The sequence below is a fragment of the Ursus maritimus genome, unplaced genomic scaffold, assembly GCF_017311325.1.
Source record: "Ursus maritimus isolate PB19 unplaced genomic scaffold, ASM1731132v1 scaffold_18, whole genome shotgun sequence".
Taxonomy (NCBI): domain Eukaryota; kingdom Metazoa; phylum Chordata; class Mammalia; order Carnivora; family Ursidae; genus Ursus; species Ursus maritimus.
Genome location: NW_024424230.1, coordinates 38632023 through 38639776, shown reverse-complemented (window position 1 = coordinate 38639776; position 7754 = coordinate 38632023). Strand labels below are relative to the sequence as shown.

The 7754-nt window shown below is 37.7% G+C and overlaps 1 non-coding gene across 1 annotated transcript; it reads right to left on the bottom strand.

The window, feature by feature from the left end:
• Positions 1-5319: 5319 nt before the first annotated feature.
• On the bottom strand, positions 5320-5444 carry LOC121103314. The gene has a single exon (XR_005835468.1). It is a non-coding gene; the product is annotated as a U6atac minor spliceosomal RNA (small nuclear RNA).
• Between the last annotated feature and the right edge of the window lie 2310 nt (positions 5445-7754).

The window sequence follows — 7754 nt, the reverse complement described above, 5'->3', positions numbered from 1 at the left end:
AATGAGGAAACCAGGCAGGAGGTGGGGTAAGGGAAGACGAGAGTGAGGTGAAGGTATATATTCTTTCAGCTTTTTTCCTGCAGGTTTGCTTAAGTTGGTGGTGACCTTTGACCGAAGTCATTGCTCCTCTCAAGGTCATGGCTCCTCTGAAGGTGGTCACTTTCCCACAATACTCCCGTTTGGCTTCCCAGTGGCTGCTCTCTTCCCTCATCCTTCAGCCATACCAGTGGTAACAACTACACTGTTACTCGTCCCTGGGTACTGAGCTACCTATTATATTTTCCAATACCCTGCCCATGACTTTGTAAATAGTCCTTCTGTTAAACCTTCCTTGAATTATCCTCAGTAGTATGTGCCTACTGTTTTGTGTTGCAGCTCTAATTTATAAAATCCACCCCCACCTCTCCTTTTAAAAATTATTCTGAGCCTGGTGTTCTCAAGTCAAAAACCTTGGAGTTATTCCTTAATAGTGATCAATTAATTGTGACTATTCCAAGTTGATATCATTTATGACTATTGTGCATCATTTACTAAGATATTTCCTGGCTCACTACCTTTAATTAAATGACCATATGGCTCCAGAGGATATTTCTGAAAGGCAAATTGTAGCAAATCCCTACTCTTAGAACCCCTAATGGCCCACCTTCACATATGAAGTGTTGTTGACATTCCTTGGCAGGCTGCATCAGGACCATTCTGCAGCCCCTTCTGACACGGTTTTCCCCTACCCACTCTACCTTCCAGTCACACTGCACTCACAGTTCCCCCACTGGAAATTCTCAGTACAAGTAGCAGACTCCTCTCTGCGTTGCAAGCCTTTTCCCCTCTTTCAAGACTCAGCTCAAGAGACATCTCTCCCTGCACTTCCTTCCAGCACTCTAGAACGCTCCTCTTTGTTCCCAGAGTATGAGTAAAATTTTATTTTAAAATTTTATGCTTCTTTTTAAAACTATTTGACTTCTCTCAATAGACTTAATAGTCTTCAAGGGATAGAAATATCCTTCTGTCTAAATGTAATTAAGTATTTTGTAATTGTTGGATTAAATACTTTACTATTTAAAAAATGAGCTATGTGGGGTGCCTGGGTGGCTCAGTCGGTTAAGCAGTTAAACGGCTGCCTTAGGCTCAGGTCATGATCTCGAGGCTGTCCTAGAATTAGGGCCCGCATGGGGCTCCCTGTTCAACAGGGAGTCTGCTTCTCCCTCTGCCTTTGCCCCTCTCCCCCTCTTGTGTATGTGCTCTCTCTCTCTCAAATAAATAAATCTTAAAAAAATAAATTAAAAATGAGCTCTGAGTTCAATGTCTGTGGTCCGCTTCTTCCTTGGACTTCAGAGAAACTGGTCTTTTTCTAAATCATCTTCCTTTTGAAGTAAAATCTTCCCTTTTCCCCTCTGAGGCAGTTATTTCCTCTGAGTTGTAATTCTCCGTTCTTTTCCCTACAGAAAATCTCCCTCATGAGAGGGAGCAAATCTTCCTCTGAAATTGTCATTGTACACTAGAGACCTGTAGTAACTTAATTATTTCTCGGATTCCTGCCAAACCCTCAAGAAATCTTTGAGTAGATAAATTACCAGGTTAGAGTTTTAAACCGTACGCTTATTTTAATATGCATAAAATTAATTAAAACATAATTGTATTCAATTCCAGCATCTATATAAAGTAAACAGAATTTTGTATACCATCACATATTTCCAACGAATAAAGCTAGTCTGCTGCCTTTAAAACCTTAAAAAAGAATAATTGACCTAGGCCAACATAAAGTCAGATAGTCGGTTTTAATTTGGTAATCTCTTAAATTATAACATACAACATAGTTACAGAAACATCCAGAAATCAGTTTGATTTTTAGTTCCAGTTTTAGTAGCCCGTGGAGCTAGAGTTAAGGGATAAATGTTGCTCTGTGGCCCCAGACTGTGAGTCCCAACTGTAAACAAAAATTTCAAAAGTATCTGCTGTGAATTATAATATGTGTATTTGGATGCAAAGTGTACACAAAAGACATAAACAGGGTCGGAAAAAAACAATAGGTACAGTGTATAAGAGATCATTTGAAAAATTATTTTTCAATTTGCTCTTCGAACAAGTTTCTGGTACTTCTCTTGTATTTCCATGGAGAAGATTAGGAAAGAAGCAAAACAAATGATTCATTATATGTGATTTGGAGTTTGTAGACTTCACCATAAGATTAATTTGGCTTTTAGTCTAAATAGCTAATGCAAGGGCAAATTTAAATAAGGAAATATACTTACATTAGCATCTTTTCTTTTCTTTCCACGTGATTTGGAAAAAGTGAAGGAGACTGAATTACTTGCTGGAATTCAGGGGGAAAAATGTCAATTCAACTCAGTGCAATCATTCAACACGAGTTCTGTATTGAGAGAACAACATATCCTACCCTACCATTCAATTCCAAATAATATTTAATTGCTTTCTGACTCTCTTCCAACTTCAATTAGTGTTAATTTAGTGTGTAACTAAATATATTACCCTAAAATAATTAGGAACGGTACAGTGTCCTCCATAACATATGTGGTTTGTATTAGCAGCCTTGGTTTGCAAGAGTCTCAAGTAGGGAAATAGACAAAGAATCCCTTTTCTCAATATGATCTGTTCTCAGCCATACACACACACACACATATGCACACACATACATAGACTTAATTAGCAATAGATTCCTTTTGTCATTTGGGAGATGCAGGCTGTTACTTGTTATGTAGAATATGGTCTAAGCACCTTGGCATGATATACCCGGCCCTCTAAAATTTGACTTCTACTCATCTCTGGCCTTGCATCCCACACTCCGGTTCCACTAATGTCACATGTTTTGTTTTGTTTTCTCACTGTTTGTTTTTGTTGTGCTATCTGCTAAAGTGTCCTCCTAACTGAGCCACACCTACTCACACTTCCAGGCTCCTACCAACTGTGAGTGTTCTGGTTATTTTCTATCTGCTCTTCTAGTTCTGCTTCTCATCCTTTCTCACCCAGCTTCATGCCCCAGGGGCTGATGTGGGATGTCTCCTCCATCAACGTGCTCCCCTGCACTCTAGCTTGCAATTAAAGTTGGCCAGTGGAGGCACCATTGACTGGAAGATGAGAGGGCAGGAGGAGAGGGAGGGCTTGGTATTTATTCCCTCTACTTCTGCACGCTTTCACCCCTGCTGGTCTGTGGTTTGGTAGTGGCTTTGCTCCTCTCACTGATGCCGTAGCTGCCACAGCTACAGGTCTCACTTGATACTGGAAAAAAAACCAGTAAATGGGTTTAATACTTCTTCCCACTCTTGTTCATGCTGGGGGCCTTCATCATCCTTGTTGGCTCTCTTAACCTCTGTAAATAGTCTTTACAGTAAACTGTACTCATTGACACCTTGGAGTTAGCCATCTCTTCCTTGCTGGGACATTAATACAGTTAGCCTCTCTATGACTCCACCTCCTGGGATAGAATTGGTTTTGTGCTCTCACTGAATCCATGGCAGTCTTATATCCACAACCTGACATACTTGATTGCACCATTTTCTTAAAAGTTGATTTCCTTCTACAGTCAGAGCAATCCCTGTCAGCATCACTAGGGTAGAACTCGGTGCCTTGCATATATTTGGTCTTTCTTAAATAGTTTTTGAATAAATTGATAAGTATTATGAGTGGTTGGTGTGATTATTAATAACATGGTTTTGTACATATATTATCTCATTTAACCATTACAATAACTCTGCAAAGTGGGATTAACATCTTCCTTTTACAGATGAGTAGACTGAATCCTAGAGAGTATAAATAATTGGCTGAAGCAACAGTAAATGGAAAAGTAAACCTACATTTTTTTTTTATTCCAAAGCCTGTTCTTATAACCATTATGCTATAATGCCTGAATAGTGGGAGTTCCTACAGAAACCCACAGAGTTTAGTCAAAGCATTAGAAATATTTTTGAGTGGCTTCCTTATATTTTCTAAGATGTCCCAATCTGCACCTTGACTCTTGCTCAGGGACAAACATCTGTGTGTTAACTGCATTAAAATCATTGTTCAGGCAACTGTGAAATGTTAATTTGTGGTATTATATGTGAATTTTCAAAAGTTCAAGGGGAAAAGTTCCATACAATTTATACATTTGACTTCTGATTTTTCAACTTACTATTTAATTTTACTTGGAAACCCACAATTCCCGTGGCATCGTGGGTGGGGTCAAATAGGATCCATCAAGAGCTAGTAGGGATGGGAGAACAGTCGTAATCCAGTTGGAATAGATTTCAGTCATGGAAGCATAGTAGAAAACAACATTTTAGACCTATGCTAGGATCTACCAAGATATCAATGCAAGGTTACTCCTTGACCATTTGATAACTGATAATGGTTTATAGTGTTCAGATTATATACTAATTTCTTTTGTTACTATTTAAATAAAATTCTTAAGCCTTTTTACTATAAACCAGTTCTATATCTGGTTTGTGTCCCATAATATTTACACTCTCTATCAAATGAATCAGACCAATGTTTAAAATGGCAAGAATGGGACACCTGGGTGGCTCAGTCAGTTAGGTGTCTAGCTTCTGCTCAGGTTGTGATCCTGGGGCCGTGGCATTGAGACCCGCATTGGGTTCCCTGCCCAGTGGGGAGTCTGCTTCTCCCTCTCCCTCTGCTACTCCCTCTACATGTACTCTCTCACACTCTCTCTCTCAAATACATAAATTAATAATCTTAAAAAAAATAAAATGGCAAGAATAGAAAAGTGTCATGGATGGCTTATTAGGGGATCATTTCTAGTGCAGAGTTTTTTTGTTTTGTTTTGTTTTTGTTTTGTTTTGTTAGTTTTTAGTTAAATTCCAGGTGCATACGGTCTAGTATTAGTTTCAGGTGTACCATACAGTAATTCAACACTTCCATACAATAGCCAGTGCTCATCACAAGTGCACTCCTTAATCCCCATTCCCTATTTTGCGCATGCCCCCACCCACTTCCCCTCTGGTGACCATCAGTTTGTTCTCTGTGGTTAAGAGTTTGCTTCTTGGTTTGCCTCTCTCTTTCTCTTTTTTTCCCCTTTGCTCATCTGTTTTGTTTTCTTTCTTTCTTTCTTTCTTTCTTTCTTTCTTTCTTTCTTTCTTTCTTTCTCTTTCTTTCTTTCTTTCTTTCTTTCTTTCTTTCTTTCTTTCTTTCTTTCAAGATTTATTGATTTGACAGAGAGAGAGCACGCACAAGCAGAGGGAGTGGCAGCCAGAGGGAGAAGGAGAAGCGGGCTCCCTGCTCAGTGGGCTCTATCCCAGGCCCCTGGGATCATGACCTGAGCCAAAGGCAGACACTTAACCGGCCCCTCATTTGTTTTGTTTCTTAAAAAAACAATGGTTAGATGGCACAAAGTAGGTGGCAATGCCTTAACAGTATGTGTGTTGTCAGGCCTGGGGTCTTCTTCCTTCGTTGTCAGGGGACTGCTAACCTTGCCTCCTTTCATGCAACACTCTAGTACAGATTTTTTTAAAAGCAAGAAAAAGAAAAACTGGACATATTTCCCGACTTCCAGGACTTGTATTTTAAATGTCCTGGTTATGACAAAGAAAGCCTTTATTTAAGACCGAATGGAATTATCATGATCCACAAGCAATAATCATTAATGATATAATTACAAACAAGAATCATTCTAAATACAGCTATTTGTTCTTCAACATGTGAGACAATTGGAAATTTTAATTTATTCATTCAATACATATTTATTGAGCATCTACTATAGGCTAGCTGTTTCTATTGTTTGGGGATCATTGATGGACAAATAAAGGGTTCTTTCTCTTGTGGTTCTTGTGCATTTTCATGAAAATATATTCTGTACATATGGACAACAGAATCATAACCAACCCCAAATTTTATTCTTTATTTCTAAAAAATTTGAAAGAACTCAGAAGAAATCCCTATAAAATAGGTGATACAAAATGCATGTGAGTTGTCAGGCATACTTTACACATATTAACTAATTTAACCTTCACAAAAGCCCTATGACACAACTTTCATTCCCATTTTATAGATGAGGAAATGAGGCAGGGAGAGGGTAAAAAAACTTGCCAACATCATACAACTTTGCCTCTAGCGCAGCTGGGACTTAAACCCGTTCCTTTATCTCCCTGGTCTTTATTCTAACCCACCACATGATTCTGTTTTGCTGGGATAGACCTTCAGCCAAAGCTTCCCAGAAGTTTTAATGTGAATACAGATTTATAAACTCATTCAGTAAAATATCTTGTTCATTTCAGGAATCCCCCAAATAAGTACTTTCAGAAGGGAATAACTTACCTCTTCTAAAACAGCTTGAGTGGAAATGTTTCTACTACAGAAATGTTTCTGGTAGCTTATTTTGTCAGGTCCTGGTTCTCTCTTGAAAACTCTATAGAATAATATCATTTCTCCCTCACATGAAAAAAGCCCTTTGATTATTGGCGGCTGACCTTCATTGCCCATCCCCTTCCCCAACCCCAGCGCTTTTGACGACTTCCTCTTTTCTTAGGTTAAACAACTTCGTATTCCACAATTATCTAGAAGTAAAAATTAAAATAAATTGAATGATGAAATCTTTAGGTCATTTCTTTCAAAGTCATTTCCAGTGCTGCATTTAAAAAGAGGGGGAAAAAGCAATCCACAAGCACAACGATAAATGAGGTATGCGATTTAATTCTGGATATTACAGAGAGGCTTAATGAAGCAGAGAAGTGGATTTCTGGAGAAGGAGAGATTAAGGTCTGGAAAAGAAGTATACCTGTCTGGGGTTTAAGAAACAAACAACTTTAGAAGGTCAAGGAACTTAGAAAGGAAGCTCGTAAAGGTAACATTTGGACTTCTGAAGTAACTGAAGAGGAGAACATTTAGCTGAGAATGAACTTATTGAAATAAAATGCTGCATTTTCATTGAAAAAAATGATTTTCATACTGAGGAGTCAAGGACTAATTATTAGGGAAGTTGTGGCAGAACCAGATTTGGTTTGTATTTCAGGCCCTCTAGAGAGTAGAGACTTCTGATTAAATAATAGGTATAAAAATGCATTAAAAAGTTAAAAATAACTGTATAGCAATTTTATTTTTTGTGAAAATTTTAACTAGGTAGAACAAAAGTTGTTATCTTTTGTAGCACATAACAAGACTAATGAAATGTTAAAATCTTTTGTTTCAAACTCACTTTAGTAGGGGCTTGAAAGTTACTTGGATAAACCTGAAGTTATGGGTGAGAATGGGGCTTATCTGTGTGTCTAAATATTTTTCAAATATAAAAAGAAAAACACCTCAATAGCACAAAAAACCCCAAGGAGAAGATGGGACAATCTAATGGTCATCTTGTTCTTCTAAACTTAACCCTAGGAAGTATTTGTGACTGAAATGAAGTATGGCCCCATATGATAAGGTGTGAAGCTTTGATTAGATATTGAAAATGATTAAAATTTAATAAATAGTTGCTATACTGAATGATTTATTCACAAGTATAGAGATGAATAAGGAAACAAAGAGAAATCTCTTCAGGTCTGGTTTGGTTTGCTACAGTGTGTGTCTCTGAAATGAGAATTGACAAAATTAGCTCATTAGTTCATACTGATGTCTCCGGCTCAAAGAACTTTTAAAGAAAACTTTTAATATTTAAATAATTATAAATTCACAGGTAATTGCAGATATAGTACAGAGAGGTCTAGTTTCTGATTTCATCCATCTTCTGATGGTTCTATTTTAGGTAACTATAGTATAGTATAATACCAAAATTTAAAAATTGACATTGGTAAAATGGGTGTTATAGCTGG